The 21,007-nt window shown below is 47.6% G+C and overlaps 4 non-coding genes across 4 annotated transcripts; all 4 read right to left on the bottom strand.

Moving 5' to 3' along the window:
• Positions 1-2,098: 2,098 nt before the first annotated feature.
• On the bottom strand, positions 2,099-2,170 carry trnag-ucc (transfer RNA glycine (anticodon UCC)). The gene has a single exon. It is a non-coding gene; the product is annotated as a tRNA-Gly (tRNA).
• Positions 2,171-4,407: 2,237 nt separating this feature from the next.
• Positions 4,408-4,479, bottom strand: trnag-ucc (transfer RNA glycine (anticodon UCC)). Its single transcript has one exon. It is a non-coding gene; the product is annotated as a tRNA-Gly (tRNA).
• Positions 4,480-13,215: 8,736 nt separating this feature from the next.
• trnag-ucc (transfer RNA glycine (anticodon UCC)) lies at positions 13,216-13,287 on the bottom strand. The gene has a single exon. It is a non-coding gene; the product is annotated as a tRNA-Gly (tRNA).
• A 7,383-nt stretch (positions 13,288-20,670) lies between these two features.
• trnag-ucc (transfer RNA glycine (anticodon UCC)) lies at positions 20,671-20,742 on the bottom strand. Its single transcript has one exon. It is a non-coding gene; the product is annotated as a tRNA-Gly (tRNA).
• Between the last annotated feature and the right edge of the window lie 265 nt (positions 20,743-21,007).

The following is a 21,007-nucleotide window of genomic DNA, read 5'->3' as shown; positions in this document are numbered from 1 at the left end:
CGGGTGACCGGGAGAATCATTGCATAAATGTTAGTTAGTTAGTTTGGAGGGATTTTATGTGGTGGTGGTGGTGGAGTCGGGGTGAAGGGGGAAACTTTAATTCTTAGTCCCCTACCTACCTGGTCGGCGACTCCCAACCTCGCGGAGCTGGGGGCTCCGTCCGGCCGCGTGCGGCGCCTGTTGTACTTCCGACCCCGGCAACTCTACCCCTGGCTGCGAGGCGCTCCAAATCCAGCGCGGCCCGCGGCCGGACGTCCCAGCTCTGGGAATGTCGGGAGTCGGCAGCATCGCAGCGCTGGGATACCAGCGGGGAGCGGGCAATGCCTTACCGGGTCGCCGTGCGGCAAGCTCCGGAACGCTGTGGCCGCCGACACACAACATTGCGGAGCGTCGCTGGATTTGGAGCCGCGGAGCTGGGGGCTCCGTCCGGCCGCGGGAAACGCCGGTTGGAGCTCCGACCCCGGCAACTCTACCCCTGGCTGCGCGGCTCCAAATCCAGCGACGCTCCGCGATGTTGTGTGTCGGCGGCCACAGCGCTCCGGAGCTTGCCGCTGTGACGCCGCCGACTCCCGACATTTGCGGAGCTGGGGCATCAGGCCGCGGGCGGCGCTGGATTTGGAGCGCCTCGCAGCCAGGGGTAGAGTTGCCGGGGTCGGAGCTACAACCGGCGCCGCCCACAGCCCCACCGGCCACAGCGCTGCGGAGCTTACTGCACGGCGAACCGGTAAGGCACTGACCGCTCCCCGCCTCTCCGACCAGGTAGGGGACTAAGAATTAAAGTTTACCCCTTCACCCCCCTTCACATAAAAGCCCTCCAAACTAACTGACTAACATTTAAGCAATGATTTACAGATGTTTAAGCGTCTCCCGGTCTCCAGGGAGGAGGCAGCCGCTACAGTAGTACAGACCTGGGTTGACCGTGGGTCGTTTTGGGTCAAGTTTGGCGCCAAACGCGAGCTTTGGTGCGCAGACGACATCTGGAAAAAATGGCCGGTTTTCGGAGCTTTTCGGTTTCTGGAACACCGGATAAAAGGTTGTGCACCTGTAGTCCAAAGAGTTGTACAGCACAGAAACATGCCCTTTTCCATCCAATGTGTCTGTGCCGACTATCATGCCATCTATATTAACCCCACTTGCCTGTGTTAAATAAACCTCCTAGTCTTTCAGTGAAACTTGCGTATTCATCAAAACTCACTCTAAAGTATGTAATTGGAAATTTAGCTGCATGTTTAAGACCCGGAGCGCGGCCTTACATCACCCGGCGCGGCTTTAATGGCCGCGGGACACTTACCATCGCCCGCCGGGGGTTTTGACTGATATCGGGAGGAGAACGAGGAGTGCAGGGGAGAGATAAGACTTTGCCTTCCATCACAGTGAGGAGGAGATTCACTGTGATGGATGTTTGTGTAAAGTGTGTTGTGTCTTGGTTCTTTTTGCTTGTGTGTATGGCTGCAGAAACCAAATTTCGTTTGAACCTCAAGAGGTTCAAATGATAACAATTAAATTGTATTGTATTGTATTGTAAGTTTAATGCAGAGCTAAATGTTATAAAATGATTAGAGTACTGAATTAACTAAAGAATTAAATGAAAGTATATTTTAGTTGGGGTTTATAACAATTTTGGAAAATGAGCAGTAACTTTAACTGGAATGTACTAATCATTTTAGTGCATTACTAGGGCATTCATTTCATCAGGTCCCACATGGTAGGCGAGTGCAGAAGATTTGGGCACATGCAATGCAAGGTGGGCTAGCCAGTTGGATCTAAATAGAAGGCAGTGATGGAAGGATGTTTATCTGATGGGATTATTGTGGTATCACAGGGATCACAGCTGAGATTTCCGTTGTTTGGTGATAACAGCTTGGACCACAATGTAGGATATAAGCTTGCAGATGACATGAAAATGGGTGGTTTATGGAGAGCGAGAAGATTTGTCCAAGGTTACAGTTGTTTCTATTGCCGATTCGCAGTGAACAGTAATTATGCAAATAGTGATGGAATTTGCTTACACTCGTGCGAACCGTCCACAAAGTTAATTTATCAGCGTGGACCCCTCGAGTTCTGCAAGTTGGTGCGTGTGAATTAAAATTGTTCACACTGCGATGGCCGGGAATCGAACCCGGGTCAACTGCTTGGAAGGCAGCTATGCTCACCACTATACCACCATCGCCACATAACATCTGAGGAGTTTAGGTACTGAATAGTCTCCAGTGCTGTACGAGTTGATCAACTTTTGTCACATTGCTTGCTGACGGATCATTTCTCACTCTGCTGCAGTTCCAGTTCCGCCCACTTGATGCCCCCATCCTCCAGCCGACGGAAATAACACAACACCCAGTGAATCTTCACCCGGGATCAGATTCATGTTGAGAGTCGACACCAAAGATTATAAAGGTCGACACCGGCAACCAGTTACGAATTCCCGATGAGTTGCGAATTTTCCCCTGCATCTCACATGAGCAACTGGATATTCATTATTCCTTCTCTTCATAGATGCTGCCTGACCCGTTGAGTTCTTCCAGCTCTTTGTGTTTTGCTCAGGATTGCAGCATCTGCAGTTCCATGTATCTCCATTTTACATCATTCACCTTCCTACTTGCTCCCTGACCCTGAACAACTCACCACATAACTCACTTGAGTCATTGTTACCCAGCAGCAGAATGGGGCAACAGGAGCAGTACTACGGGAAGGGGAAGTACAACGGGATCTGGGGGTCCTTGTTCATCAGTCCAAGAAAGTAAGCATGCAGGTACAGAAGGCAGTGAAGAAAGCGAATGGCATGTTGGCTTTCATAACAAGAGTAGTTGAGTATAGGAGCAAAGAGGTCCTTCTGCAGTTGTACGGGGTCCTAATGAGAACACAACTGGAGTACTGTGTGCAGTTTTGGACCCCTAAATTGAGGAAGGATCATTCTTGCTATTGAGGGAGTGCAGCATAGGTTTACAAGCATAAACCCCGGGATAGCGGGACTGTCATTTGCTGAGAGAATGGAGTGGCTGGGCTTGTATGCTCTGGAATTTAGAAGGATGAGAGGGTATCTTATTGAAACATATAAGATTATTAACGGTTTGCGCACGCTAGAGGCAGGAAACATGTTCCCGATGTTGGGGGAGTCCAGAACCAGGGGCCACAGTTTAAGAATAAGGGGTAAGCCATTTAGAACGAAGATGAGGAAAAACTTTTTTCACACAGAGAGTTGTGAGTCTGTGGAATTTTCTGCCACAGAGGGCGAGGGAGGCCGGTTCTCTGGATACTTTAATGAGAGAGCTAGATAGAACTCTTAAAGATAGCAGTCAGGTGATATAGGGAGGGCAGGAATGGGGTACTGTTTGGGGATGAGCAGCCATGATCACATTGAATGGTGGTGTTGGCTCGTAGGGCCGAATGGCCTACTCCTGCACCAATTGTCTATTATATTGTCTAACATACAAGGAATTTATTTTTGCCATACAGTCATACCAATCAAGAGCAACAGAACACACAAAATTAGAATCAACACAACACAAAATGCATTTTAACATGAACGTCCACCACAGTGACTCCTCCACATTCCTCACTGTGATGGAAGGCGGACAAAAGTTCAATCTCTCCCTTCTTTGTCCTCCAGCGGTCGGGGGTATCTAACATTCCGTTGACTGGACGGTCTTACTCCCGTAGCCGGCGGTAGGCCGTTCTCGTTGGGGCGATCAAGCTCCTGCATCTGGGGTGAATCTCATCTCCCCCGCGCCAGGCGATCTACCCCGGGCCGGGGTTAGTCGAAAGTCATGCGGCTTTTGAAGCTCCCGAAGTCATTCTCAACCCGAGACTGCGAGCTCCTTCATGTTAAAGTCTCCAGGCCATAGTTGGACCATCGATCCCAGGCAAGGTATCTGCTCCGATGGTAATTCCACGTCCCCTCAGTGTGGCTCAAGGTCAGTCACGAGCAAAGCCTCCAGGTCCACGATGTTAGGCCGCAGATCCGGAAAACAAACTCATCTTCTGCAAGGTAAGAGAATGAAAAAACGTTTACCCCGTCCACCCCCCACATAAAACTAACCAGAGAACATTAACACACACTTTTTAAGCACAGCAAAAATAACAAAAAAAACAAACAAAATGTACAGACAGACTGAAGGCGAGGCTGCCATCGAAGCGCCACCCGGTGGAAACATTGGGATGTGTCTCGCTTTGCTCTGGGAATGTGGAATAGAATGCGAGTCGGAAGCAGCACTGATCATTTCATCAATTCACTGGGAAAATGTGAGGACAAAAATTGTATTGCCGAATCGCAGTGAATAATAATTATGTAAATAGCGATGGAATTAGCTTACACTCGTACCGTCCACAAAGTTACATGAGAATTTGTCAACGGGGACCCCTCGAGTTCTGCAAGTTAATCTGGTGCTCGTGACTTAAAATTGTTCAACCTGCGATGGCCGGGAATCAAACCCAGGTCAACTGCTTGGAAGGCAGCTATGCTCACCTCTATACCACCATCGCTACATAACAGTGAAGGAGTTCAGATACTGAATACTCTCCAATGCTGTACGGTTTGATCAACTTTTGTCGCATTGTTTGCTGACGGATCATTTCTCACTCTGCTGCAGTTCCAGTTCCGCCCACTTGGTGCCCCCATCCTCCAGCCGACGGAAATAACACAACACGCGGTGAATCTTCACCCGGGATCAGATTCATGTTGAGAGTCGACACCAGCAAACACTTACGAATTCCCGATGTTGCAAATTTTTCCCTGCACCTCACATGAGCAACTGGATATTCATTATTCCTTCTCTTCATAGATGCTGCCTGACCCGTTGAGTTCTTCCAGCTTTTTGTGTTTTGCTCAAGTTTGCAGCATCTCCAGTTCCATGTGTCTCCATTTTAGATCATTCACTTTCCTACTTGCTCACTGACCCTGAACAACACACCACGTAACCCACTTGAATCTTTGTTACCCAGCAGCAAAATGGGGCAACAGGAGCATGCTGGGCCCATTACAGAGAGGCCTGACTGTCATAGCATAAAAGCAGGTCCTTTGGCCCAACTCATCCCTGCTGACCAATGCCCCATGTCAGGGTGATTTCACTAAAGGTCACTGGAGCGTGGATCCGCACCCACGTGACCAAAATTCGCCGGTGGAGGACACATACGGGTCCCTGTACATGTTAGTGGATGGGAAAAGTCGCATTTTCCCACCCGTTAAAAACATAGAAAACGGCGAGGTTGAGAGCTGCAATCGGGGTGACTGTGAGGCACAGCTACCTAGATTTACAGGGAAAACAAAATATTGCAAGTGAGGTAAATTCAAGAGGAAACTGAAGGTGCCTATCCACCGGAAGTCAGGAGCCGACAATTGCCGAAGATATTTAAAGGTCCAAAATAGCGGGAAATATCGCGTTTTCCCGCTGAATTTCATCAAAGGTAAGGCATTATATACTTTTTTATCTTTATTCATTTGTTAGATGAGATTTTTTAAAAGTGAAAAATCACTCATTAAAAGTTCAAAATCGGCCATGGTTCTCAGGTGGGTTTTAACATGCAAAATCAAAACGCCTCTGAAGCTGCATTTACCATTTAAATAATGATAAACTATCAATGCATTTTTAAATAAATTTCACTCAGATGCAAGCTAAGGAATGTGATAATTATCAGCTGTCAGTTGGACAAAATTAGGACATTTTATTATTTGCCAAAATATATTTCTCAATGTTTCTTGTTTAAAGCCTGCACATTCACCCAAACAACTTATGTATTACTTTCTTTATCATCTAATAACAGACAAGCCTGCAGCATGGAATGATGTCTACAATCCTGGTTGGGCACCCACTGTGAGCAGGATAGACATTGCGCACTTTTGCACCCGTTTAAAACAGCTAAAATGGTCCTTTTTTGCGCTGTAAATAACTGTGGCAGTCGCGGTAACCGTGAGACACAGTTATCTTACTTTAGAGTTCCAAAGGTAAGGAAAGAAGAAGGTAAACACAAGAGGGAACTGAAGGGGCAACAGCAGCGGAAGTGGTTAGCAAACATTGGCCGTGGAGATATGAAGATAGAAAAAATTGGGACTTATCGCGTTTGCTCGCTGCATTTCATCAAAAGTAAGTCATTATTGAAGTTTTATCTTTATTCATTTGTTATATAAAAATCACCCAAACAACTTATTTCTTTATCATTTAATAACAGACAAGCCTGCAGCATGGGATGATGTAAACAATCCTGATTGGGCACCCACTGTGAATATGGGACGCGGCGACGACAATGAGCAGGGTATACAACGTGCACAAGAACGCCATGCACGTGCAACAAGAAGAGAGAGTATTAAAGCAGATGTTGTCGCAGCTCAAGCATCTGTAGCTCTGCAAGTTGATGCTGAGCAGGCTGATGATTATGAGAACTTTGAACCGGTGCTGGAAGTAAACCGTCAAATTGACATAGAAACACAAACACCAGTCAAAGAGACAATGGACACATCAACACAAACAGACATGTGTGGAGTAGACATAACAGTACTGGAAGCACAACTATACCAAAAAAATAAAGAGCTCACCAAAGCTAGACAAGAAGCAGCCAAAATTAAGTTAACACAAGAAAGCCTTTCCAAGGATGACAAAAAGGTTAGGTTCTACACAGGTTTACCAACATTTGCAGTTTTGATGCTGGTCTACGATTATGTTAAGGACAAGCTCACCAAAAGACGTTCACTAACACATTTTCAGCAGTTGCTGATCGTCTTGATGAAGCTGCGACTTGCAGTGCCTCATGAGGATCTTGCATATCGATTCCTTGTTAGTAATGCCACAATATCGCGTGTATTCACTAGTGGGATTGATGCCCTTCATGGCTTATCCAAGTTAATCATTTGGCCTGAAAGAGATGTTCTGTGGAAAACCATGCCCATGCAATTTCGGCGGACATTTGGAAAGCGTGTGGCAGTGATCATAGATTGCTTTGAAATATTTTGTGATAGACCTACGAGTTTAGAGGCGCGCGCACAGACTTGGTCTAACTATAAGCACCATAACACCATCAAATTCTTGATAGGTATTACACCATGTGGTGCTATTTCATTTCTATCTGCAGCATGGGGGGGCAGAGGCACAGATAAAACAATTACACTTTCATCTCAATTTTTTGACAACCTGCTCCCTGGAGATGTCATTTTAGCTGATCGCGGTTTTGACATAAAAGATGCTGCAGGATTTCACGGGTGTCAAGCAGAAATCCCTGCATTTGTAAGAGGGAAAGCACAACTATCTGCGCTGGATGTTGAAAAAACTCGTGAAATAGCTAATTTACGCATTCATGTAGAGCGTGTCATTGGTGGGGTCAGGCAAAAATTCCCATTTCTAAGTCATACTGTGCCATTGGAGTACATGATTACCAACACTGAAAATAAAATACCTAAAATTGATAAAATTGTAAGGGTCTGTTGTGCACTTTTTAACTTAAATGACTCCATAATGTCACAGTAGATGCAGACAATTGTACTTTAGCATGTTGTGCAAATACGAACAATAAAAACTTTCAACAGTTTCTTGGCTCATAAGCATTTATTAAGTATGAAACTGCTAGTATTTGGCGAACCATTAATTAACAAACATTGTGTCAAAAGTGCACTTCACAATCTTTAACATTAGACTTAAATATAACTGTTTCACAAAGTGACTGTTGTGTTTTAAAGTGACAAAAAAAAAGCCCATTATGTGGCTGTAAACAGTGCAAGGTAAACGTGGCATACAAATGAGAGACTTTGTATTTAACATAAACATTTTCAGCAGAAAACTTTAAAAAAAAGAATGTGCAGGCTTTAAACAAGAAACATTGAGAAATATATTTTGGCAAATAATAAAATGTCCAAATTTTGTCCAACTGACAGCTGATAATTATCACATTCCTTAGCTTGCATCTGAGTGAAATTTATTTAAAAATGCATTGATAGTTTATCATTATTTAAATGGTAAATGCAGCTTCAGAGGCGTTTTGATTTTGCATGTTAAAACCAACCTGAGAACCATGGCCGATTTTGAACTTTTAATGAGTGATTTTTCACTTTTAAAAATTCTCATTTAACAAATGAATAAAGATAAAAAAGTATATAATGCCTTACCTTTGATGAAATTCAGCGGGAAAACGCGATATTTCCCGCTATTTTGGACCTTTAAATATCTTCGGCAATTGTCGGCTCCTGACTTCCGGTGGATAGGCACCTTCAGTTCCCTCTTGAATTTACCTCACTTGCAATATTTTGTTTTCCCTGTAAATCTAGGTAGCTGTGCCTCACAGTCACCCCGACTGGCACAGAAAATTGCAGCTCTCAACCTCGCCGTTTTCTATGTTTTTAACGGGTGGGAAAATGCGACTTTTCCCATCCACTAACATGTACAGGGACCCGTATGTGTCCTCCACCGGCGAATTTTGGTCACGTGGGTGCGGATCCACGCTCCAGTGACCTTTAGTGAAATCACCCTGACATGGGGCATTGGTCTATGGCAAGAATGTCTTTCCTCAGATTAGGAGACCAAAACTGTACGCAATACTCCAGGTGTGGTCTCACCAAGACCCTGTGCAGTAGAACCTCCCTGCTCTTGTACTCAAATCCTTTTGCTATGAATGCTAACATACCATTCACTTTTTTCACTGCGTGCTGCACCTGCATGCCTACTTTCAATGACTGGTGTACCATGACACCCAGGTCTCGTTGTATCTCCCCTTTTCCTAATCGGCCACCATTTAGATAATAGTCTACTTTCCTGTTTTTTTCCACCAAAGTGGATAACCTCACATTTATCCACATTATACTGCATCTGCCATACATTTGCCCACTCACCCAGCCTATCCAAGTCACCTTGCAGCCTCCTAGCATCCTCCTCACAGTTAACACTGCCCCCCACTTCGTGTCATCTACAAATTTGGAGATGTTGCATTCAATTCCCTCATCCAGATCATTAATATATATTGTAAATAGCAGGGGTCCCAGCACTGAGCCTTGCGGTACTCCACTAGTCACTGCCTGCCATTCGGAAAAGGCCCCGTTTACTCCTACTCTTTGCTTCCTGTCTGCCAGCCAGTTCTCTATCCACATCAATACTGAACCCCCAATACCGTGTGCTTTAAGTTTGCATACTCATCTCTTATGTGGGACCTTGTCGAAAGCCTTCTGAAAGTCCACAAATAACACGTCCACTGGTTTTCCCTTATCCACTCTACTAGTTACATCCTCGAAATATTCTATAAGATTCGTCAGACATGATTTACCTTTCATAAATCCATGCTGACTTTGTCCAATGAATTCACCACTTTCCAAAGGTGCTGATATCCCATCTTTAATAACTGACTGCAGCATTTTCCACACTACCGATGTGAGACTAACTGGTCTGTAACTATCCACTCATGTGGTCCCCTGGGGTGATCTCCCTTTCCTACTTTGAGGGGTGTCCCCACTGGACTCTGCCCCTAAGTCCTTCAATCGACAAAGCATTAAACAGAATATCTTGCCATACTTTTAAACAGATCAGTAGAGATGGGTAGTTGATGGTCGGTATGGACTTAATGGGTCAACAGAACTGTATCTGTGCTGTATAACTCTACGCCCTCTGGAGTACACTGCTGTAGGAATGGAGGTGTGTGTGTGTGGGGGGGGGGGGGGGGGGGGGGGGGGAATATTCAGGGAGAGTAGAGTGAACAGTTTACATCAGTGAGTGTGAAATCACATCCCCGAAACGTCACCCATTCCTTTTCTCCAGAGATGCTGCCTGACGCGCTGAGATTCTCCAGTCTTTTGTGCAAAAAAGCAAATGCAGTTCCTTCCTGCACATAATAATGATAATAATAATACATTTTATTTGTATAGCGCTTGTAAAGGACTCAAAGTCGCTTTACATGGTGAGTCAAGAACAAAACAAAATAGAGCAGTAAGACAGAGATGCAAAGGGGAGGGGGACATGGGACTAAGGGATGCAGAGGTGAAGAGATGGGTCTTGAGGAGGGACTGGAAGATGGTGAGGGACTCAGAAGTTCAGATCAATTGTGGGAGGGAGTTCCAGAGCCTGGGAGCTGCCCTGGAGAAGGCTCTGTCTCCAAAAGTGCAGAGGTTGGATTTCAGAATAGAGAGGAGACTGACTGAAATGGATCTGAGGGACCGTGAGGGTTGGTAGGGGGAGAGGAGGTCAGTGAGGTAAGGGGGGGCCAAGTGTTTGAGGGTTTTGTAGGTGAGGATCAGGATTTTGTAGATGATCCGGTGGGAAATGGGAAGCCAGTGAAGTCCTTTGAGGACTGGGGTGATGTGGTGCCAGGATTTGGTGTGGGTAATGAGTCGGGCGGCTGCATTCTGGACCAGTTGGAGTCGGTTGATGTTGCTGGAACTAATGCCAAAGAGAAGAGAGTTACAGTAGTCCAGTCGGGAGGAGATGAAGGCATGGATGAGTCTTTCAGCAGTGGGGGTGTGAGAGAGGGTCTGATTTTAGCAATGTTGCAGAGGTGAAAAAATGATGTTTTGACAACATGGCGGATGTGAGGCTCAAGGGAGAGGGTTGAGTCAAAGATCACGCCAAGGTTGCGGGCCTGAGGAGATCGGGAGACAGTGGTGCCATCAATAGTGAGAGTGGGGTTGTTAATTTTGATAAGTGTTGATTTGGAGCCAATGAGGAGACATTCTGTTTTGTTACTGTTTAATTTAAGGAAGTTGAGTTGGGATGTATCTCGCTTTGCTCTGGGAATCTGGAATAGAATGCGAGTAGGAAGCAGCACTGATCATTTCATCAATTCACTGGGGAAATGTGAGGGACAAAAAATCTATTGGCGATTCGCAGTGAATAGTAATTACGCACATAGCGATGTAATTCGCACCGTCCACAAAGTTACATGAGAATTTGTCAACGGGGACTCTCGAGTTTGGAAATTTATCTGGTGCTCATGAATTAAAATTGTTCAACCTGCGATGGCCGGGAATCGAACCCGGGTCAACTGCTTGGAAGGCAGCTATGCTCACCACCATCGCTGCATAGCAATGGAGGACTTCAGGTACTGAATAATCTCGAGTGCTGTACGAGTTGATCAACTTTTGTCATATTGTTTGCTGACGGATCATTTCTCACTCTGCTGCAGTTCCAGTTCCGCCCACTTGATGCCCCCATCCTCCATCCGATGGAAATAACACAACACCCCGTGAATCTTCACCCGGGATCAGATTCATGTTGAGAGTCGACACCAGCAACCACTTAAGGATTCCCAATGAGTTGCAAATTTTTCCCTGCATCTCACATGAGCAACTGGATAATCATTATTCCTTCTCTTCAGAGATGCTGCCCGACCCGTTGAGTTCTTCCAGCTCTTTGTGATTTGCTCAAGTTTGCAGCATCTGCAGTTCCACGTATTTCCCTTTTAGTTCATTCATCTTCCTACTTGCTCACTGACCGTGAACAACACACCACGTAACTCACTGGAGTCTTTGTTACCTAGCAGCAAAATGGGGCAACAGGAGCATGCTGGGCCCATTAGACAGAGGTTTGAGTGTCATAGCATAAAAACAGGCCCTTTGGCCCAACTCATCCATGCTGACCATGCACCCCCCCTGGTGAGCATTGCTATTTGCAATGAACATGACAAGGACCGTTGCATTATTCTTCAGACCCTCTTCACAAATCTATACTCTGCGAAGAGATGGGCAACCATCTCATAGGCACTTTGGTCCACCGAGTCCGCGAGGACCAGCGATCCCTGCAAACCACCACTATCCGACATACACTAGGGACAATTTAAAATATTACCAAATAACTCACTTGAGTCTTTGTTACCTTGCAGCAAAATGGGGCAACAGGAGCATGCTGGGCCCATTAGACAGAGGTTTGAGTGTCATAGCATAAAAACAGGCCCTTTGGCCCAACTGCACATTTTTGGAGTAGGGGAGGAAACCAGAGAATCCGGACAAAACCTATGCAAGCCACGGGGAGAATGTACGTACAGATATCTCCCGTAGTCAGGATCGAACCTACGACTTTGGTGCTGTAAGACAGCAACTCGACAGCTGAGCCACTGCTGAGTCAGACAAACTGACCAGTCTGCTCAAGGAACCAGGCCACGGGATCCATCGAGTTATTGTTGTGCAGTGGCTGCAGGAGGTTCCATGCTGATCACTGCACAATGGACATGGTCAAAGGAGTTGGTCTGGAAAGGACTTATTCACAAAGGACAGGTCGTTCGGTAATATCCAGCTGCCAGGCCCATCCTTCACAAAACTGGGGGCAGGTAGAACCTCAGCAGGTATTGATATTTGATGTCCACAAGCTTCGGCTCTGGGCACAGCTTGATACAAAGTATCTGGATTTTTTCGCCAAAATAATCTTACTTCAGACTAATAAATATATCCAAACCAAGAACAGTGCAAAAACATTATTATACCAGGCATCCTATCCACTCATGTGGTCCCGTGGGGTGATCTCCCTTTCCTAGTTTGAGGGGTGTCCCCCCTGGACTCTGCCCCTAAATGCTTCAATCGTCAAAGCATTAAGCAGGATATTTGGCCGTACTTTTAAAGAGATCGGTAGAGATGGGTAGTTGATGGCGGTATGGACTTGGTGGGTCAACAGAACTGTGTCTGTGCTGTATGACTCTACGCCCTCTGGAGTACACTGCTGTTGGGGGGGGGGAGGGGGGGGGGGGGGGGGGGGGGGGGGGGGGGGGGGGGAGATTCAGGGAGAGTGCAGTGAACTATTTATATCAGTGAGTGTGAAGACATCACATCCACGAAACGTCACACATTCCTTTTCTCCAAAGATGCTGCCTGACGCGCTGAGATACTCCAGTCTTCTGTGCAAAAAAGCAAATGCAGTTCCTTCCTGCACATATTAATAATAATAATACATTTTATTTGTATAGCGCTTTTCAAGGAATCAAAGTCGCTATACATGGTGAGTCAAGAACAAAACGAAATAGAGCAGTAAGACAGAGATGCAAAGGGGAGGGGGACATGGGACTAAGGGTATGCAGAGGTGAAGAGATGGGTCTTGAGGCGGGACTTGTGCAAAAAAAGCAAATGCAATTCCTTCCTGCACGTATTGGGATGTGTCTCGCCTTGCTCTGGGCATCTGGAATAGAATGTGAGTCAGAAGCAGCACTGGTCACTTGGGAATTCGCTGTCATACATTCGAACCGTCCACAAGGTTACATGAGAATTTGTCAGCGTGGGCCCCTCGAGTTCTGCACGTTAATCTGGTGCTCGTGAATTAAAATAGTTCAACCTGCGATGGCCGGGAATCGAACCCGGGTCAACTGCTTGGAAGGCAGCTATGCTCACTACTATACCACCATCGCTACAGAATATTAGAGGAGCTCAGGTACTGAATAGTCTCCAGTGCTGTACGAGTTGCATTACTTGCTGACGGATCATTTCTCACTCTGCTGCAGTTCCAGTTCCGCCCACTTGCTGCCCCCACGGATCATTTCTCACTCTGCTGCAGTTCCAGTTCCGCCCACTTGATGCCCCCATCCTCCAGCCGACGGAAATAACACAACACGCGGTGATCTTCACCTGGGATCAGATTCATGTTGAGAGTCGACACCGGCAACCACTTACGAATTCCCGATGAGTTGCAAATTATTCCCTAAACCTCACATGAGCAACTGGATTTAATTATTTCTTGTCTTCAGATATGCTGCCTGACATCTTGAGTTCTTCCAGCTCTTTGTGTTTTGCTCATGATTGCAGTATCCGCAGTTCCATGTATTTCCATTTTAGATCATTCACCTTCCTACTTGCTCACTGACCCTGAACAACTCATCACGTAACCCACTTGAGTCTTTGTTACCTAGCAGCAAAATGTTCAACATGAGCATGCTGGGCCCATTACACAGTGGCCTAAGTGTCATAGCCTGAAAATAAGCTCTTTGGCCCAACTCATCCTTGCCGACCCCCCCCCCCCCCCCCCCCCCCCCCAACCCCCCCCCCCCCCCCCCCCCCCCCCACCTCCCCATCCCCCATTCCATTCCATCTCTCGGCAGAAAGAGATGTTCACAGCTGGAACGTATCTGAAGAAGAAACGTTATCATGAAATATTGCTAGTATCATGCTCTGTTGTGTTAACATGTCTTTGCACAAAATATCCTTCACACTCATATATATCCTATCTCCGGGGTGATATCCCATCTCTTGCTCAAGGGTTACCTTCACCATATTCGGTCCCTCAATGTCCAGTACTTGATGTCCTTTTCTGAAAGTATGCCTAGCAACAGCACGCATATGAGAAAGTATTTTGTTTCGGAGCTATTTGCAATGAACATGACAAGGACCGTTGCATCATTCTTCAGACCCTCTTCACAAATCCACACTCTACGAAGAGGTGGGCAATCATCTCCTCTCCATAGTTTCCATCCTGAGGGCGACGTGCATTTGTATTAAGATTCCGATGGTACAGGAAGGTATCTGACTGGGATCGCCCCTCTATAGTCATTCCACTGATCGGATCGTACGCAACAAAAAAAGCTTTTCACAGTACCTTGGTACACATGCCAATAATAAAATAAAATAAACTAAAACCACCAGCCAAGTGTGGCCCTGATGCTTGTCAGAGTTTTAGCTTTAGTGATACAGCACGGAAATAGGCGCTCTGGTCCACCTAGTCCGCACCGATCAGCGGTCCCCGCACACTACCACTATCCTGCTACACTAGAGTCAATTTACAATATTACCAAAGCTAGTTAACCTGCACATCTTTGGAGTACGGGGGGATATCAGAGAATCCGGACAAAACCTACACAAGTCACGGGGAGAATGTACGTACAGATAGCTCCCATAGTCAGGATCGAACCTGCGTCTTGGTAAGACAGCACCTCGACAGCTGAGCCACTGCTAATTCAGACAAACTGGCCAGTCTGCTCAAGGAACCAGGCCACATGATCCATCGAGTTATTGTTGTGCAGTGCCTGCAGGATGTTCCATGCTGATCACTGCCCAATGGACATGGTCAAAGGAGTTGGTCTGGATAGAACTTCTCCACAAAGGACAGGTTATTCGGTAATGTCCTGCTGATCGCTGCCAGGCCCATCCTTCACAAAACTGGGGACAGGTAGAACCTCAGCAGGTATTGATATTTGATGTCCACATGCTTTGGCTCTGTGCACAGCTTGATACAAAGTATCTGGATCTTTTTCACCAAAATAAACTATCTTCAGACTAATAAATGCAGATGTGGAAAGGATTGTAAGAACAGCCGAGGCCTGAAGATTCACCAGACCTGGATAAAGTGTTTGGAGGGACAGGAAGTGTCACAACGCACAGGTATTTTACCTGGTGAGACGCAGGAGGAACCAGGCCCGGAATCACCCCATAGAGCCCGAAGCCTCCAAGTGGCCCAACTAGTCCCTCGGAACAGTTCTCCGGAGAAGGTTAGAGTCAAATGGCCTCAGGCCTGCAAGACGGCAGTCTGGCATCAGTTCGACGAGGACATCGACAAGGTGCTAGAAGCAACTGCAAAGGGAGACGTGGACGGAAGGCTGCGGACGATGACGACAATCATCATCAGCCTAGCTGTGGAAAGGTTTGGAGCAGTGGAGAAGAAGCCGGCCAGAACACCTTTCACCATGAACCAACGAGCAACAAAGATCCACAAGATCTGGCAGGAGCTGAAGTCCCTCACGAAGCAATATAAAGAGGCCAGTGAAGAGCAACGTCCCCTCTTGGCTGAGCTGAGAACCATCCTGAGGAAGAAGCTGATGACCCTCCGTAGAACTGAGTGGCACTGAAGACGCCGGAAGGAAAGAGCCAGGAAGCGAGCATCCTTCATAGCCAACCCCTTCGGGTTCACCAAACAACTACTCGGGCAGAAGCGCAGTGGGAGTTTGGCTTGCTCTAAGAAGGAGATTGACCGGCACATCCAGATGACCTACAGTGACCCCGTCAGGCAGCAGGAGCTGGGCCAATGCAACATCCTGATAAAATCACCTCTACCCATCAAGGGGTTTGATAGTAGAGAGCCACTCCTGAAAGAGGTCCAGGACGTTGTGAAGAGAGCAAGAGCTGGCTCAGCCCCTGGCCCGAGTGGAGTCCCGTACAGGCTCTACAAGAACTGCCCCTTGTTACTGAAACGGCTGTGGAAGATCCTGAAAGTCATCTGGAGGAGAGGAAATGTGGCGCAGCAGTGGCGATTCGCAGAAGGAGTCTGGATCCCAAAGGAAGAAGATTCCAAGTACATCGATCAGTTCAGAATCATCTCCTTGCTAATTGTTGAAGGCAAGATTTTATTCAGCATAGTGGCGAGGCGGCTGACCAACTTCCTCTCCAGCAATGGCTACATCGACAGCTTCGTGCAAAAGGGAGGCTTATCTGGAGTGCCGGGGTGTCTAGAGCACACGGGAGTGGTGACCCAGCTCATCAGAGAAGCCAGGGAGAACAAGGGTGACATGGCAGCGCTCTGGCTTGACCTGGCCAATGCCTACAGCTCCATCCCGTACAAGCTGATCCAGGCAGTCATGGCCAAGCATCATGTGCCGGGCCAAGTGGTAGATCTCATCCTGGACTATTACAACCAGTTCAACATGAGAGTCTCATCTGGGTCAGTAACATCAGAGTGGCACAGACTGGAGGTTGGGGTCATCACAGGCTGTACCATCTCTGTGATCCTTTTTGCCTTGGCGATGAACATGATCGTCAGGTCTGCTGAGCCAGAGTGCCGGGGCCCTCGGACCAAGTCAGGAATACTCCAACCACCAATCAGAGCCTTCATGGACGACCTGACTGTCACCACTGAGTCAGTGCCAGGAAGCAGGTGGATCCTGCAGGGGTTGGAGAAACTGATTAGATGGGCAAGGATGAGGTTTAAGCCAGGAAAATCAAGGTCACTGGTGCTGAAGAAGGGGAAAGACATGGACAGGTTCCGCTTCAACATCGAAGGGACACCAATCCCAACAGTCGCCGAAAGGCCAGTGAAGAGTCTTCTCAAGGTGTTTAACAGCAGCCTGAAGGATACAGCATCTGTCCAGGCAACCTGTCAGGAGCTGGAGAGTTGGTTGAGAGCAGTGGCCGGGGCTTCCCGGCAAGTTCAAGGCATGGATTTACCAGCATGGTATCCTACCAAGGATACTCTGGCCACTGCTTGTCTACGAAGTCCCAATATCCATCGTAGAGAGATTGGAGAGGAAAGTCAACAGCTTTCTCAGAAGGTGGCTGGGACTGCCCAGGAGCCTTAGCAGCATCGCCCTTTACGGAAATAACACCAAGCTCCAGCTGCCCCTGAAGTCCCTGGAGGTGGAGTTCAAGGTGACTCCGGCCAGAGAGGTGATGCTGTACAGGGACTCCAGCGACCCCAAGGTGGCTCAAGCAGGGGTGGAGGTGAAAACTGGGAGGAAGTGGAGAGCCGGCGAAGCGGTGCTGCAAGCAGAGTCCCGGATACGCCACAGAGTCCTGGTGGGAGCAGTGACTCGGGGGAAGAGCTGGCCTGGGAATCTTCCCATCCCCCAGTTTGACAAGTCCAAGGGGAAGGAGAGGCGCAGGCTGGTCCAGGAGGAAGTGAGGGCAGTGGTGGAGGAGGAGAGGTGTACCAGAGCAGTGGGATTGAGGCAGCAGGGAGCCTGGACAAGGTGGGAGCAGGCCATGGACCGAAAAGTCACATGGACTGAGCTCTGGCAGGCTGAACCACAGCGCATCAAGTTCCTGGTCCAGGCAGTGTATGATGTCCTGCTCAGCCCATCAAACCTCTTCATCTGGGGCAAAGCGGAATCTCCAGATTGCCCGCAATGCTCAGGCAAGGGGAGCCCATCCTTAGCTGTTGCCCAAAGGCTCTTGGGCAGGGCCGGTACACATGGCATCACGACCAGGTTCTTAAACCCATTGCAGAAGCCATCAGCATGGGAATCAGCAGCTGTAGACGCGAACGCCCCATCACCCAGGTGATCACCTTCGTGAAGGCCGGAGTGCAGCTGCCAAGAACCACAGCAGCCAGGAATCAGTCAGGAATCCTGGCGACTGCGCAGGACTGGCAGCTTTCCGTAGACCTGGTGAAACAGCTGAAGTTCCCACGGCACATTGCCACGACCACCCTGAGGCCAGATATCCTCCTGGTCTCAGAGGCGACCAAAAACATCGTCTTGTTGGAACTGACAGTGCCGTTGGAGGACCGTCTGGAGGAGGCCCACAAGAGGAAGATGGCCAAGTATGAAGAGCTGGTCATAGACTGCCGTAAGCAGGGCTGGAAGGCAAGTGTATGCCCATCGAGGTTGGCTGCAGAGGTTTTGCAGGGCAATCGCTCTACAAAGCCTTGAGTGCACTGGGCATCAACGGAGTGGCGAGGAGAAAGGCCATCAAGAACACCACAGAGGCAGCGGAGAAGGCCTCGAGATGGCTCTGGATCAGGAGAGAAGGTCCATGGGGAGGAGCGAATGCCACCTGAACACAAGTCGTGGTCTGATCAACCACGGCTGGGTCGCCTGGGTGAGGGTGTCTGATGTTGAAAGACCCGAAATGGCCCCAGGTTACCTCACTGATGACGTGTTCAGGAGCATCTATCGATGTATTTGTAGCAAACACAAACCAAGAACAGTGCAGAATACATTATGATACATAGAAACATAGAAAATAGGTGTAGGTGTAGGTGTAGGCCATTCGGCCCTTCGAGCCTGCACCACCATTCAATATGATGATGGCTGATCATCCAAATCAATATCCCATACCTGCCTTCTCTCCATATCCCCTGATCCATTTAGCCACAAGGGCCACACCTAACACCCTCTTAAATCCAGCCAATGAACTGGTCTTAACTACCTTCTGTGGCAGAGAATTCCACAGATTCACCACTCTCTGTGTAAAAAATGATTTTCTCATTGCGGTCCTAAAAAACTTCCCTCTTATCCTTAAACTGTGACCCCTTGTTCTGGACTTCCCCAACATCGGGAATAATTTTCGTGCATCTAGCCTGTCCAACCCCTGAAGAATTATGTAAGTTTCTACAAAGATCCCCGCTCAAACTTCTAACTTCTAGCATGTACAAGCCAAGTCTATCCAGTCTTTCTCCATATGAAAGTCCTGCCTCCCAGGAATCAGTCTGGTGAACCTTCTCTGTACTCCCTCTATGGCAAGAATGTCTTTCCTGAGATTAGGAGACCAAAACTGTATGCAATACTCCAGGTGTGGTCTCACCAAGACCCTGTACAACTGCAGTAGAACCTCCCTGCTCTTATACTCAAATCCATTTGCTCTGAATGTTAACATGCCATTCGCTTTCTTCACTGCCTGCTGCACCTGCATGCCTACTTTCAATGACTGGTGTACCATGACACCCAGGTCTCGTTGCATCTCCCCTTTTCCTAATCGACCACCATTCAGATAAAAGTCTACTTTCCTGTTTTTGCCACCAAAGTGGATAACCTCACATTTATCCACATTATACTGCATCTGCCATACATTTTCCCACTCACCCAAACTACCCAAGTCACCCAAACTATCCAAGTCACCTTGCAGCCTCCTAGCATCCTCCTCACAGCTAACAGTGCCCCCCCAGCTTCGTGTCATCCGCAAACTTGGAGATGTTGCATTCAATTCCCTCATCCAGATCATTAATATATATTGTAAATAGCTGGGGTCCCAGCACTGAGCCTTGCGGTACCCCACTAGTCATTGCCTGCCATTCTGAAAATGACCCATTTACTCCTACACTTTGCTTCCTGTCTGCCAGCCAGTTCTCTATCCACATCAATACTGAACCCCCAATACCGTGTGCTTTAAGTTTGCATACTAATCTCTTATGTGGGACCTTGTCGAACGCCTACTGAAAGTCCACATATAACACGTCCACTGGTTCTCCCTTATCCTCTATACTAGTTACATCCTCGAAAAATTCTATAAGATTCGTCAGACATGATTTACCTTTCATAAATCCATGCTGACTTTGTCCAATGAATTCACCACTTTCCAAAGGTGCTGATATCCCATATTTAATAAGTGACTCCAGCATTTTCCCCACTACCGATGTTAGACTAACTGGTCTGTAACTATCCACTCATTTGGTCCCCTGGGGTGATCTCCCTTTCCTACTTTGAGGGGTGTCCCCACTGGACTCTGCCCCTAAGTCCTTCAATCGACAAAGCATTAAACATAATATCTTGCTGTACTTTTAAAGCGATCAGTAGAGATGGGTAGTTGATGGTCCGGTATGGACTTGGTGGGTCAACAGAACTGTATCTGTGCTGTATGACTCTACGCCCTCTGTAGTACACTGTTGTTGGAATGGAGGTGTGTGTGTGGGGGGGGGGGGGGGGGGGGGGGGGGGGGGGGGGGGGGGGATGCTGGGGGGGGGGAGATATTTAGGGAGAGTGTAGTGAACAGTTTACATCAGTGAGTGTGAATAAATTACATCCCCGAAACGTCACCCATTCCTTTTCTCCAGAGATGCTGCCTGACGCGCTGAGATTCTCCAGTCTTTTGTGCAAAAAAAGCAAATGCAGTTCCTTCCTGCGCATATTGGGATGTGTCTCACTTTGCTCTGGGAATCTGGAATAGAATGCGAGTAGGAAGCAGCAATCTTCCTTTCATCAAATCACTGGGTGAGGTATGTGAGGTACAAAAAATCTATTGGCGATTCGCAGTCAATAGTAATTATGCAAATAACGATGTAATTCGCTTTAATTCATACGAACCGTCCATAAAGTTGCATGAGAATTTGTCAACGTGGACTCTCTGAAGTTTATCTGGTGCACATGAATTAAAATTGCGATGGCCGGGAATCGAACCCGGGTCAACTGCTTGGAAGGCAGCTATGCTCACCACTATACCACCATCGCTACATAGCAACGGACGACTTCAGGTACTGAATAATCTCGAGTGCTGTACGAGTTGATCAACTTTTGGCGTGTTGCTTGCTGACGGATCATTTCTCACTCTGCTGCAGTTCCAGTTCCGCCCACTTGATGCCCCCATCCTCCAGCCGACGGAAATAACACAACACCCTGTGAATCTTCACCCGGGATCAGATTCATGTTGAGAGTCGACACCGGCAACCACTTACGAATTCCCGATGAGTTGCACATTTTTCCCTGCATCTCACAT

The sequence above is a fragment of the Leucoraja erinacea genome, chromosome 38, assembly GCF_028641065.1.
Source record: "Leucoraja erinacea ecotype New England chromosome 38, Leri_hhj_1, whole genome shotgun sequence".
NCBI lineage: Eukaryota > Metazoa > Chordata > Chondrichthyes > Rajiformes > Rajidae > Leucoraja > Leucoraja erinaceus.
Note: the sequence above shows the minus strand (reverse complement) of the source record. Positions and strands in the feature narration are given on the sequence as shown.